Here is a 14,327-nt window from a genome sequence, read left to right on the forward strand (position 1 = left end):
TTCCCCTGGCCATCCAGAGCAGGAGAGCATGGTCTGTGACCAGGGTGAAGTGGGTGCCCAACAGGTAATAGTTGAGATTGCCTAGCGCCCACTTCACCGCTAGACACTCTTTTTCGACAATAGAGTACTTTTTTTCTCTGGGTATCAGTTTTCGGCTTATGTACATGATGGGTTGCTCCTCCCAATCGTGTACCTGGGACAGGACGGCCCCTAGTCCCGTGTCACAGGCGTCCGTCTGGACCAACATCGGTACCTGGAAATCGGGGGTTAAGAGAATCGTTTGGGAGCACAGCACTTCCTTCAGGCGCCTGAACGCCGCTTTGGTCTCGCCCGTCCATTTCACTGTTTTTGGGAGGCGGCCCCTGGTTAGATCGGTAAGGGGGGAGGCTATAGCCACAAAGTTGGGGATAAACCGGCTGTAATATCCTGCCAGTCCCAGGAAGGGCTTGACCGGTCTTGGTGTGTGGAACAGGCCAGTCACGTACCGCATGGACCTTCCTCTCCTGGGCCGTGACGTTCCCCGTCCAATCAAATACCCCAAGTACTCCACCTCCTCGAACACTAGCTTGCATTTCTTGGGGTTCGCTGTCAGCCTGGCTTGCCTGAGTGCATCCAGCACCGCCTGGAGGCGCGTCAGGTGCTCTTCCCAACCTTGGCTGTGGATGATGATATCATCCAAATAGGCCGCTGCGTACTGTTGGTGGGGTCGGAGTACTCGGTCCATCAGGCGCTAGAACGTGGGCGGAGCTCCGTGGAGACCGAATAGGAGGACCCGGTACTGATATAAGCCGCCCGGTGTGGAAAATGCCGTCTTCTCCCGGGAGGAGGCTGCCAACGGTACCTGCCAATATCCTTTGGTCAGGTCGAGGGTTATGATGTACCGGGCCTTTCCCAATCGGTCGATGAGCTCGTCCACCCTTGGCATGAGGTAGACATCGAACAAGCTGATGTCGTTCACACCCCGGAAGTCATTACAGAAGCGCAGGCTACCGTCCGGTTTGGGCACCAACACAATGGGGCTGCACCATGCGCTGTGGGACTCTTCGATGACCCCCATCCTCAGCATAGCCTCCACTTCCTGCTTCACAGCCTTTCTTCGGGCCTCAGGGATCTGGTATGGCCTATTTTGTACCGTTTCCCCGGACCGCGTGCGGATGTGGTGTTCAATGAGCGTCGTGCGGCCCGGCTTCTCGGAGAACACCGCCGTGTTCCGATCGACGAGCTCCCGGAGAGTTTGCTTCTGAGCCGGGTCAAGGTCCTCATTGTTACTGTTGGCGTCCTGGGTCCCGACCATAACACGGCCAAGGCTGTCCTCTCGTGCCACCTCTTCAATAGGTTCACGTGGTAAATCTGTTGATGTTTCTGTCTCCCCGGCTGCCGTACGCGGTAATTGACGGGTCCCAGCTTCTCTATCACCTCGTACGGCCCGTGCCATGTTGCCAGGAACTTACTTTCTACCGTGGGGATTAGGACCAGTACCTTGTCTCTCACCTGGAATTCTCGGGGCTGGGTTCCCCGATTGTAGAACTGGGCTTGGGCACGTTGGGCCTTCTCCATATGTTCCCTTACCACTGGCCATATGGCTGTCATCCGCTCCCTCATCGCCTCCACATGTTCTACCACATTGCATAAGGGGGTCGGTTGGGCTTCCCACACCACCATGGTGAGGTCCAGTAGGCCGTGTGGCCTCCTCCCTGTAGAGTTCGAAAGGGAAAAACCTGGTGGATGACTGGGGTACTTCTCGGGCCGAGAACATTAGGTGGGGTATAGCTGGTCCCAGTTCTTCCTGTCCTGCTCAATGACCTTCCGCAGCATTTGTTTGAGTGTTTTATTGAACCGCTCGACGAGCCCATCCGTCTGCGGGTGAAAGACGGAGGTCCCGAGGTGGCATAATCTACATTATACCGGGTGGCATAATCTACTATTACCAGGATATACTGGTGTCCTCATACCGTTTATACCAGGGGTCCCACTATGTCCATGGCGATGCATTCAAAGGGCACCCCGATGATCATTAGGGGGGGCCAGCGTGTTTCGAAAGTGTGCTTTTGGGGCAGTGATTTGACACTCTGTTGAGCCGCGACAATAGTCTTCCACAGCCCTCTTCATCCCGGGCAGTGGAACCGGGCGGCGATCCGTTCCCGGGTCTTCTCCATTCTCAGGTGCGCCCCCAACAGAAGAACGGTTCCCACGTATCGTCGGGGCAGCAACAGTACCTCTCAAAGTTCCCCCTGTTGGCGCGACACCTGATACAAAAGGTTATTCTTGATTTGGAAATGAGGGTATCGCCAATCACTCACCCCCGGAAATAGCTGGCCTTCCACCGCTATCACTTGGGCTGCGGCGGCTTTCTAGTTCGGATCCTCCCACTGTCCTTTCAGTCGGCCCATGGCGGGTGACTCGGCTGGTCCCTCAAAATCGATGAGGGGGAGGATGGGCTCCTCCTCCAGTTGTTCACCAGGGGGGGGTTGGGTTCAGGCGCCCCCTCGGACTCCGATTCCAGACCTGTCGATACGTGTTTGTCAACCGCTTGCTTCCGGGCCGTGCAGGCCATGGGTAGTCCTCGCTCTCGTGGCGTCACAATGTTGGCCTGTACGGTCGGATACCACTTGGTGTCACCGTGGACACAGGAAACAGACATCTCCCGCCACGTTCGGTCCCCTGGGCCAGCAGGCTTGTGGCTACGAGCGTAACCACACTCCCGGAGTCCAATAGAGCTTCGGCGTCGTGTCCGTCGACTTTCACCGGGACCATGGGTTCCGGTGGGTTGTGGTGCGCCCAACAGGAGGTGATGTAGTTCACTGCGTGGCCCACCTCACCTCCGGGGCACGCTGATGGCATCGACTGCTCTCGAGCCGGGCAATTCCATGCAAGGTGTCCCCGGGAGCCACACTCAAAACACTTCCTTTGGTCTCCATATACCTGAGTCGTCGGCGGCGGGTCGTCTTTCTCCCGGCCGTCTCTCGGCGGGTCTGCGGCCCTTTGGCCCCGCGGACTATCGATTCGGGGTATACGGCAGTGGGGGTGTCCTTCCGTCCTCTTGGACGGGTCCCGACTCAGCCCGGCTCCCTTTCAGCAGGGCCTTGAAATCTGATACGTCTCCACTGCTCCCAGGAGGTCCTGCAAGGTCTGGACTCGTTGCCCTCTTCATGTCGTGGGGTAGCGCCCGTAAGAAGCGATCCATGACCACTTTGTCTATGATGGAGAGGGTGGATACGTCAGTTAGGAGCCATGCCCTGGTGATGCGCAGTAGGTCGCTCATCTGGGCTCGGGGGGAGGCGTCGGCCACGAACCTCCAGTCGTGGACCAGTTGGGCCCGATGGGCCAGACTGTACCTGTAGCGGCTGCGTATCTCCCGTTTGAGACCATCGTAGTTAGCCGCCTGTTCGTCGTTAAGGTCCCAATATGCCTTTTGGGCGTTCCCGGACAGGAACGGGGCCAGCAGACTGGCCCACTTCGCCCTTGGCCACCCTTCCCGGAGAGCTGTCCGTTCAAACGTGCAGAGGTATGTTTTGATGTTGTCGTCCTCCGTTAGCTTGATTAAAAACTGGTTTGGATGCGATTCAGTAGGTGCTCCTCCTTGTAGCTTCCTGATTTCCTCAACGAGGCGGACATTTTGTAGCGCTGTTCCTCAAGCATTCGTTCCTGAACCGCCTGTTGTGCTTGTTGGTCCCGTACGAACTGAGTTATCAACTCGTCCATGCTGATGCTGCATAAACGTCAACCCTGATCTGACCATGTTATCAGAGATGCCCGTAATTCCCCACCACTTGTGGCAGATCAGGGGGTTTGGTCAAGACGTTTATACTGATCAGACACAAGTGTGATAGCTCGTTTTCAAGGGTGTTTATTTATATAATAAAGATCGAGAATGGAATAGGTCTCCTCCCATGTGCTGCCCTTCTGGCAGCTTTATGGGACACGTCCGGCTGGTGAGCAATCAGCCGCTTGATTACTCACAAACCTCAAATCAGCCCCAATTTGTCCTGGCCGGAGAGCCCGTCGAGACCTGGCATGTCCAGCAGAGGGAGCCATCGCCGCGTGACGCAGACACCATCTGCCACCAGACCTCGACGAGTCTCCCCCTGGTGGCTTACCTGAGGTACGCCACAAATAACAGTGTTTTATTCTTTAAATGTGGACGGTTATGCCGTGTGCGCTTAAGTGATTTCGGGAACCTCACAACTGTGGTATAAGAAATATCATAAACACTGAGGCGAAACGTGGGCTCGCTGTAAAAGGGATGGAAAAGAATGTGCAACACAAAGCAGACGCGCATTCCACCTCGGAGGGAGAAACCACACATAATTAAACAAATAAGTGCATCTGAAAAATCGCCTCGTAAAACCACTAAATGATTAGTTTTACCCCGACAGAGTGAAACGAAAGTTGGCGTGAGAGAGATGGACAGAGAGAGAGGATATCTTTTTTTTTCATAAATAATTAACATTCCGAGGTGATGATGAGAACAAGGTGTCTCAAAAAAATATATATATATATAGTAATAATAATACATTCAGAGAAAACTTCTCCTCTGCGACATCTGTCGCTGCGCATCATGAAAGTGTTTGATGCCAAATAAAAAAAAACAGATGCCCACAGATATCACATTTTATTACTGATCAATCTGGGGCTTCTTACGAGACGGCTCTCTAACTGATGGGTTTTCATCAGGCCGTACGACACACTGCAGCTGATTGCTGGCAGCCCAATAACAATGGGGCTCGTTTCAAAGAGGGCCGCATTGCTCTATATCAGGTCCCTTAAATCAACACACACATGCGAGCACACACACACACTATTCACTGACGAAGCTTTGACTGCCTCCACTTCTCAGTGTTCAACTGGGTAACATATCCAAAAACGCACTATAAATCAATATGATAAATATAATATTACAAGACAACCGTAAAACATTTTTTAAACTACTTATGATTTGCCCTGATAGTCCAGTTGTTCCAATGCTGATGATAACCTTGTCGTGAGCCTGACCACTGTAACACGCCACTATCGCTGCAATAGCATGCAAAACATCCTGCGTGTTATCTGCAGGGAAAGTTATACTGAGAAGGACCTGATAGGGGACAGGCTAATTGTGGGCCAATAGTGCTGCAGGGTTGGTGGGCTCAATTCTGTATCAATTCAGTAAATTCAGGGATTTGGGGAAATGAATGAAACTCCAATTCAAGAATGGGAAGGAAAAAAATACAAGAATTGAACAACATTTTGGATCCTCGTTGAAAACTGATAGCACTTCTCAATTCTTGAATTGGACTTTCAATTCATCCCCTTGAATTTACTGAATGAATCGATACTGAATTGACCTCGCATTGAATTGACCCCAATCCTGGAGTGCATGGCATGGTCAGTGAAAATGAGGACCCACTTGATAGGCTAATAGTGTGTAAACGGTACAGACATGGGCAGAAGGGCAGAACACTCTACTCCAGCGTTTCCCAAACTCGGTCCTCGGGACCCCAAGGGGTGCAACCCTTTGTTTTTTGCCCTAACACCACTCAGCTGATTCAAATGATCAAAGCTTGATGATTAGTTGAATTAGCTGTGTAGTGCTATGGCAAAAAACGAAATGTGCATCCCTGGGCCGGGGGGAGAGCTCCATCACGGGACGCAACCAGCCGGACGGACAGAACAAAGGAAAATAAAGAAAGAAATACACTCTCCAAAACTCAAGCATGTTGAGAAAGTGTTTCATTACTTTTCAAAGTGTCCGGACTTCAGTCAAGAAGCACATGATCCTGATCAATTTTTTCATTTTGCCGTCCTTTTTTTTACAATTAAAATATTAGATGGATAAGTGAAACCACATTTCCCCCCTGCCTGTACACGGGTAGTGCTGCCTGCCTGGGAAATTCCATTAGTCTACAATTTGCTTGCCGGCTGTCCTGTTCTGTTCTGGGGAGGGTGGAGGAGGGGGTGACAGTGGTTCATCTGACAGGCCAGTGCACATGGCTCTGCTTAGCACACACACACACACATAAATGTATGCACGAACATACAGGCATGCAGACACACAAAGAGACAAAATGGGAATATAAGTATATGAATTTGTTTCAATTATAACAACTAGCATCACTTGTTGTCTATAGGAGGCCTAGCCTAGGGGAGACATGTCCTGCTAAGTATTCAAACAAAGCTGTCAGCGAGTCATAAGTATGATGCTGGTACCTGGTAAAGAGCCCAATCTGTGGCTGTGGCTCTGGGTCTAGGTTACCATAGGGGACCTCGGGAAGGCAGGCGTTGTATGTTAAGTCACAGAAAATGGCTATTGAATGGAGCAGTGTGTGTAGTGTACCATACTGCTGCAGAAATGTGTGGAGGTGGTGAGGGAGGTTGAAGGAGGAGGGTAGACCACGGTGGACATACGGTGGCCGTTCATCTCTGCTTAATTGAGAGGAAGCCATGGCCGTTCATTAAGGAAAAAATAAAACCCTGAAAAGTGCTGAATAAAAAACTTTGCCGGTCGGCTACTTCATGGGGTGACCTCCCGAGTCAGACAGAGGTGCATGGGTGAGCCTGAGCCCCCGTCGGGAGTGAGTGGCACGGGGGGGCAAGGCCAGGCTGGGCCGTGGGGTGCGGCAAGGTGCCCCCTTTTCACCCCTAATTTCCCCCCACAGCGTCATTAAACCCAGGGTTCTGCCGCCACTCGCTCCAAACAGCTCAATGACAACACACGGGCCTGCCAATTAGAAATAATTAGGCAGTCATTTTGGTGGCAAGTCTTTTTAAGTGCATATATAACGATGCAATGATGCTTATTAGCCGGCCCGAGTGAGCCGAGACTCAAACGGCCACCGAAATAATTATGCCACTGATCACAAAGAGTCTGCACATCTCTGTACTTCACCTTAATGCGTTTCAAAAATCCACTTCATTACCTCCAGTAATTAATCCTCCATTAATTGCAGGAAAAGCCCAGTTTACCTCCCTTCGTTTCTAATTATCATCTTATAAATAGTTATGGTTCTAATTAATGTGTTCATTAGGCAGGATATTTTTCTCAAAGCCGCGCTCGGAGCCAAAGGTTCAGCGTCTCTCTCAGAAGCCTAACCAGCCAGAAGGTGAGGCCATTCTGGTTGCATTTGCTTTTATTTTACTACATTCAACCTCCTAATTGGCATTTAAAACCCAATTTGGAAGAACTTCAAGAAGCTTAAATGGAGGAGAAAAGTAGGGATGGGAGAGATTCATTTTGTATTCAGTTTTCTGATACCAGGGCAAAGAGTCTTTCTCTCTGTCTATCTCTCTCGTTCTCACACACTTTCTGTCTCTCTCCTCTCCTCTCTATCACACACTGGCCAAACGGGCGAGCTTTTTCGACGTGATGAAATGAACGTACTGCTCATTGTGTATTAGGAGCCGCTGCCATCGTTTGCCAAACCGGTCCAAATGTGGACTGACGGGTGAATGACATGTCCCTTTTTTGAGGGATCCTTAAAAGAGGAAGCAAGCTGGTAGTACAAGACAATAAAGGCAGAATCCTGAGCGCTTTGTTTGAAGGCCAGAGTGCCAGCTGTGAAGAACAGAGAGAACTGAAAGGCCCAGTCAAAGCGAAAGCCTCTGGACAATAAACACATTAGACGAGAACAGTGCGAGCGAGGTCAAGGCAGAACAACGGCCCCTTATATTTACAGAGACCAACCAATCTGACGGGTAATGATGGGTGATTAAAATACATTGTCGTCAAGGTTTTCTTCACGTTTCGCATTCAGGAGCCGCTGCTGTTTAACGGACCAATCGGTCATCGTTTCTGACACGGGATGAATTTAGAGCAACGTCTAGTCGAGCTCTTTAGTGTCAGGTGGTTCCTATGAGATGCTCAAAGACCGTCTCAGTTTCCTGTGGCACGGTTGTTTTTTACTTGAACAACACACAATAGTGTGTGTACATGCGCTCGTGTGTGTGTGTTTGTGTTTGTTTTGCGGCAGGACAGACTCTGGCAGATCTGCCGAGCGGCTAGGTTCCCACCCAGGGGAGTGGGGCTGGTGCCGAGTGTGTGCCTGGAGGGGGGTGGGGGGTGGGGGGTTGGCAGGAGAGGGGAACAGTGCCTCGCGGCGAGCCAGGGATGAAAGGGCCCGTCCGTGTCAGTCACTTACTCCTCTCTTTGGTAAATAAAGGTTTCTGACAACAAAGCAGCGAGCAGCGCTTGACTGGCCTTTAAAGGGGATAAATAAAAAAAGACTGGACGCAGAGGGAAAAAGCCCTGAAAAAGCTCCTCAGATTCTCCAAAATGGAAGCATGTTGATTTGTATGAAGTAAAGAGCACGCACCACAACCAAACCGGGTCATCTGTCAGCTTAAACCAACATTTTGTATAAGTCGGGTATAATGTGAGAACTGGAGGAGAAGCAAATATCCCTCGCCACCTGTAGGACGTGAATGAGAGGAGAAAGCTCAGTGGTAGAACAGACATATATAGAGGAGAAGGTTGTCCTGTAAGCAGCATTCAAGCACACACACACTAAACAGGTTAGGCTACACACTCACTGCTGACAGTAGAAAAACTATGATATTAAAAAAAAAAAATGTTCAAATTGTTATTTTCTGCTCATGCTCTTGCAGGTATTCATCGTGTTTTACTTTCTTCAACACTATAAGAATTCACATCTTCCATCCTATTCTCAAGCTCTGCGTTTTGGGGTAGAAAACCAGATTTGGTTGTCATGTCCGTGACACACACACTCAGATAGGATCCCACACACCGCTGGACCCAGACCCACTTGACACACTGATGGGTAATCCAGATACTGTGGAAACGGCGAGGACCAGAACTTTCTTAGCATGTTTTCAACGCCCCAGTCCGCCTACAAACTTTTGTTGAGACTGTTTTTTTTTCTCTCTCTCTCAGAAAGGCCTAATTCTCACCCCCCCCAGTCAGGAAAAGCCATCAAGCAGATGTACTGCGGCCACCCCGCACCTCATTTCATTACACCGGAAAATTGCTGTGCAAAATAAATATTGGGCCATCACTCACGCCTTGTGTGATCTTCCAACGGCCAGCCGAGCAAGCGACTACTACGCCAACGAGAGGGTTTCCCGTTCTGAAACCTCAGAGCTACGGCACACACCCACTACCCCAACCTGCACACTAGTGCAGTCCTAAGTGCTCCTAGTCGCTCCAGAGCGCCTGATTGGAGGGATAATGTTTCCTGGATGAGTTCACTATCCTTAGGGGAGGAGGGCATGATAATTAAGGGCCCTCCGCTTGACGCAGATAACAATCACAGTGATCTAACCGCTTGGTAGTTACCTGGGTTAAACCCTTACACAAGCACTATGCCCCCCGAACGGAACACGCCTCTGAAATATGAATGAGAGAAATGTAGGCATCTTTGTGTGCGTGTGTGTGTGTGTGTGGGTGGGTGGGTGCATGCGTGGGTGTGTATGTGACATCTGGCGTTTGAGGTCAAGTGGTGGATTAGTAACGCTATGACGGCCTCCATCTCTCTCCTGTGAACCTACCATTGATTTAACACTGACTGACTGATTGACAGACAGCCATGGCTGTAACCTGTGACTCTCCTGCACCCCCCATCCTTCTCCCCCCTAACTTCACAAACTTCCCCTAAAATGTTCCTATGATCACTCCGTAATTCTTAACCGTGTTGTCTTTGTTGGAGCGGGTTTGGTTGAGTTCAGATAGACGTGTGCTCGGTGCCTAGCCATCCCCCGTGAACTGGAGCCGGAGCGGTGAACTGAGCCATGACACCTCCATATAACGCTGGCTGGGGGATCTGACTCCTCTGATCAAAGGGAATAAACATTAATGACTAATGGGTAATCTGATACACTTGTCTGTTTTGCATTTCAGGGGGGTAGATTGGCCACCTCTGGGGGGGATGGAGGAACCTCCTCTCTTCAAATCATTTTCTGATTGCAGAGGGAGTCGCTTTGGAATAGTGAACACATAACGGCTTCATAGAGCATTATTCTTATTTCCTATATATATTTTGTATTTATACATAAAGGATTCTAAAGATGGTAATATTCACCCCACATATCCCCCCAACCGTCCCAATCTCCCCCCCACCCCCCCGCAATATTTCCATGCAACTGTTATTATTCTCAGTCCTCTGAATAATATCCCTTACTTCTCCCATCCTTTTTCTCTTCCCTTTTTCTCGTCCCGGACTGCTGTGAGCGAGCGCCTCATATCCTGTCAACTTATCAATCGCAGGGGCCCTGTCCACTCAATCCACCTCTGATTTATCAGGCAGCCTCGACACAAACCATTTTAACAGGACAGTGACAGATAGCAACCCAGACCATGACAACCTGTTCCACTTAGCTCACCCACACTGGGAGGCTGGGTGGGACTGGGACACGTGACCCCCTCCATCACCTTCCCCCACCCCAGGCAGCAGCACCCCCAGTATGTATGCATATAGCTAGCCTGCCACCCACTGATTGCGTTTAGAGGTTGGGTTCAACCTGCATGAGATACATACACACAGATAAGACAGACAGATGACGCAGACTAGTGATAATAATCGGGAACGTTATAGGCCTATGTGTGATACTTCCCACAATCAGTGGTGTGCGATCTGGAATCGAATCGATATAAACTGCAAACCCTGACATTATTTCATAACTTTCATGAGTTTCCCCTTGCTTCAGTGAACCCAACAGGTATGAACTGTTGCCGTTTGCGCTAATAGCAACTAGTGTACCGAGCAATGACCACGGATGAAATAGTCCGTGGCCCGATGGACTGGCGTCGCCACGGATTGGCCTTTGTCAAGTCAGACATTATGAAACTTATTCCCCACTTAACATTCAGATTGCTGTGCCCCCCCCCACCCCCACCCCTGTTACCCCCTGTCCCACCACCCGCCCCGCTCACAGCTCTGCTTAAGCCGATTACAGGAGGCTTCCCTCTTTAATCGCATTGCTTCATTTGCTAACACAGAGATATCATCAACTGTAATTCCAAATCTCCTTACTACTTTGATGTGACACTGGCGTTAATGCCTGTTTGGTTCGGGGGGGGGGAGGTGTTGTTTTAATCAACGCTGTCGTTGGCGGAGCGTCGCAAAAGAACAGCTGTGGTTTGGCAGTGTGTGCATGTGTGGGTATGTATACATATGTATAAACAATGTAATTCTCCATGTAAGAAGGGCAACTCCGCCCAATTAGGCTCCCCTGCTAGCTCCGACAGTCCAGAGCCTCCGTCACCAGTGTCCTTCATCCTTCATCCCATCTAACATAATGAAGATATGAAACCGCTCCTTTGTGACTAAAATGGTTCGCCAACTCTTCCCCGTAGCCATACAACAAGTAAATAAGGGGTCTTGTGCGCATAAATGATTTTAAAAAAGCCTTTTCTTATAGTTCTAACAGATTTAAACAGCAGTTTACTGGTTAATTTGCACAGATTTGCAATGTTAATGACATGGACAACCATGCATGGAGCCTCCCCCCTTTCCCCCCTTTTGTGTGTGTGTGTGTGTGTGTGTGTGTGTGTGTGTGTGTGTGTGTGTGTGTGTGTGTGTGTGTGTGTGTGTGTGTGTGTGTGTGTAACAAACCACATGATAATGATGATAATAATAATATTTCAATAAACCATGAATGGATAATTATGTTTTGATTGCATTAATTAACTAAAGCAGGTTCCCCCTTTTTCTTGTGTCTTTGACCTCCTGGGTCTGTGTGTGTGCCTGTACTTCATTAACACAAACCAAACTAAAGAAGGTGCTGCTAATAAGCACTGTGTGTGTTTGTGTGTGTGTGTGTGTGTGTGTGTGTGAGATTAGCTGTCACTGTAGTACAGAGTGGCTCAGAGAGTTAGAGACTCTTTAATGACAGCCTGTCACGTGATAATGGCCTTCGCAAACAAACCACACTGAGCTGCTGCTGCTACTGCCTGCTTGGCTGGCACTCACACACACACACACACACACACACACACCAAGTCCCTACAAATATTGTTTTTGTTGTTTGAGTATGTTTCGCTGTAAATGGCAAGCAAAATGGCAACATTCACAGAGTGTGGTTGCTGGAACCAATCATGATCAAATGTCATTACATAGTGAAATTGAGCCATAAATCAGTGACAAGCACAGGGTATGCGTACGGTGAAGAGAGTAGAGTGTGGCGTGTGTGGTAGTCAGGCACCTATTGACAGCCAGCACCTGCCCTTCTCTCCCCCCACCCAGCCCCCACATCCCCACTACCATCATACCTGCGGGGCTGTGTGACCTATGGGAGCAGTTGGTCCTGCCTCAGTCTCTATCTCCTGTGGGACGAGCTGCTGCTGGACCGCCGCCTGCGTCTGACACACGCACAGAGACACGCACAGAGACACGCACAGAGACACGCACAGAGACACGCACAGAGACACGCACAGAGACACGCACAGAGACACGCACAGAGACACGCACAGAGACACGCACAGAGACACGCACAGAGACACGCACAGAGACACGCACAGAGACACGCACAGAGACACGCACAGAGACGCACAGAGACACGCACAGAGACACACACAGAGACACACACAGGTTCATTCCAGTCATTGATTAACCAGCGCTAGAATGACTCACTGCGCTGGTCTAAGTTCAGCAGCTCAAATCTTTTTCTTAACCACATATCACCCCCTCGCACCCTCTCCCATGTGCTTCCGCCCCAAGCAGTAGATCCTCTCTCATTCTCTGTGTTCTTTACCCGCCTTTCACAACACGTTAGACTGAGTAACAGAGAAGACCTGTCTCCCAGTCCCATCTTATACATAAATAACTTATATAATTTGGTCTGTTGTTAATTTTGGTAATCAAATAATTCCCTCATTACTTTCCATACCTAGCCTCCTAGAAGTGCCGGTGGCTGTTCATCAAATCATCAAGCAGTGCTATTTTAACCGCATATCTTGGTGGTTTTGGCCAAAGCGGTGCTGACAAACAGACAGACACGATGCTGCAGCCTTAGCGGGGTTGCAGTAACCAGGGGTTGCAGTAACCAGAGGCTGCATCCGCGGAGCTCCTCAGCTGGGGCTTCCGACAGTGGTGCTGTTCTTTTAATCTCCTAGGCCGGTGTGGAACGAACGCTATTCTGTTTTGTAAACACTGCCGTTGTTCAAACGTTGCTTAAACAGCGCTCTGGTTGATAGTGTGTGCAGGGATCATTGCTGGGAGAGAATGTACATTTGAGGGGGGCTTGTCTGACTCAGAAACCGTTTGAGTAATATTCATTATTAACTATTCTCTTTCTATCTGTATCTCTCCCTCACCAAATACTCACATATGCTTACTACTAAATAACACAGGCGCTCTCCATTGGGAGCCCAGCAAGATAAGAGAGGGGAGGAGAAAAAAAACCTTTACCAATAATAGAGACGCTGAACAATCAAAACAAATGTGTTACCACTGAGAGAGAGAGCGAGAGAGCGAGAGCGAGAGAGAGCGAGAGAAAGAGCGAGAGCGAGAGCGAGAGCGAGAGCTGTCTTAGTATTCGCCAGGTTGGTTGGATCCCAGAAGTGGGTTGGTTCAGGTAGAAGGCTTCCATCATGGCCCTGACTCAAGCACTTCACACATGCGTTCAGCAGAAGAAACGTGCAGGACGAGACATGTTATTTGAACTTGCAGTATACACACACACACACACACACACAGGCGTGTGAAGAAAATGTTACAAAACACGGCTGGTTGGCACAAAGCGAAAGCTGCCACTACGGCACATGAGAGGGAGGCTGCCTGTGTGCTCCGGCATGATGGAAGCCATCCAAGTGAATAGTGGGGGCAGGTTTGCACTAACACTGACTGTGTGTTCCATGTCAACTCAATGAGTAGTGTGGGGGAGCTCTGTAATGCCTGGTGAACAGCTAGTGAACACTTGCTGCTCTTCACTGGAGACTTCAGTTAGCGATTATCTTTACACATGTAGTGTGCATCCCAAATGGCACCCTATTCCCTATATAGTGCACTACTTTTGACCAGGGCCCATAGGGAGACGCAGACGTAGCCTCATACATAAAGGCCTAACTTAATGCATAGACCCTGTATCTATTTTCAACCCAATGTCCATTCCTTGGCCATGTCCAACTCCTTGATTTGACAGAAGCACTTCCTAGGCAGCTAATGAATGGCTGATTGAGTAGGAAGACTGAAGGCTAATGGTTTAAACGGCTACATCCAGCCCCAGATCAGTGAGCCATTCTCTCAAGACCACCAATGATTTGCCATCTCGCGTAATGGACCCTGACCAAAGCTCATAAATAATTAGCATCAACCGGCCTTGTCTAAACGACTGCAGAGGGAGTGTTGAGCGTGTGTGCGTGCTTGTGTAGGAGGCTGGGTGTGGGGGGGGTTATGTCC

The 14,327-nt window shown here is 49.7% G+C and overlaps 1 long non-coding RNA gene across 2 annotated transcripts in view; it reads right to left on the reverse strand.

Moving 5' to 3' along the window:
* LOC121567332 overlaps positions 1-14,327 on the reverse strand; it is a 104,993-nt gene that overhangs the window by 83,634 nt on the left and 7,032 nt on the right. For both annotated transcript variants that reach the window (XR_006001097.1, XR_006001098.1), the window contains exon 3: positions 12,200-12,289. This is a non-coding gene — a long non-coding RNA (uncharacterized LOC121567332). The remainder of the gene's footprint in view (positions 1-12,199; positions 12,290-14,327) is intronic.

The sequence above is a fragment of the Coregonus clupeaformis genome, chromosome 6, assembly GCF_020615455.1.
Source record: "Coregonus clupeaformis isolate EN_2021a chromosome 6, ASM2061545v1, whole genome shotgun sequence".
In the NCBI taxonomy this organism is placed as follows: domain Eukaryota; kingdom Metazoa; phylum Chordata; class Actinopteri; order Salmoniformes; family Salmonidae; genus Coregonus; species Coregonus clupeaformis.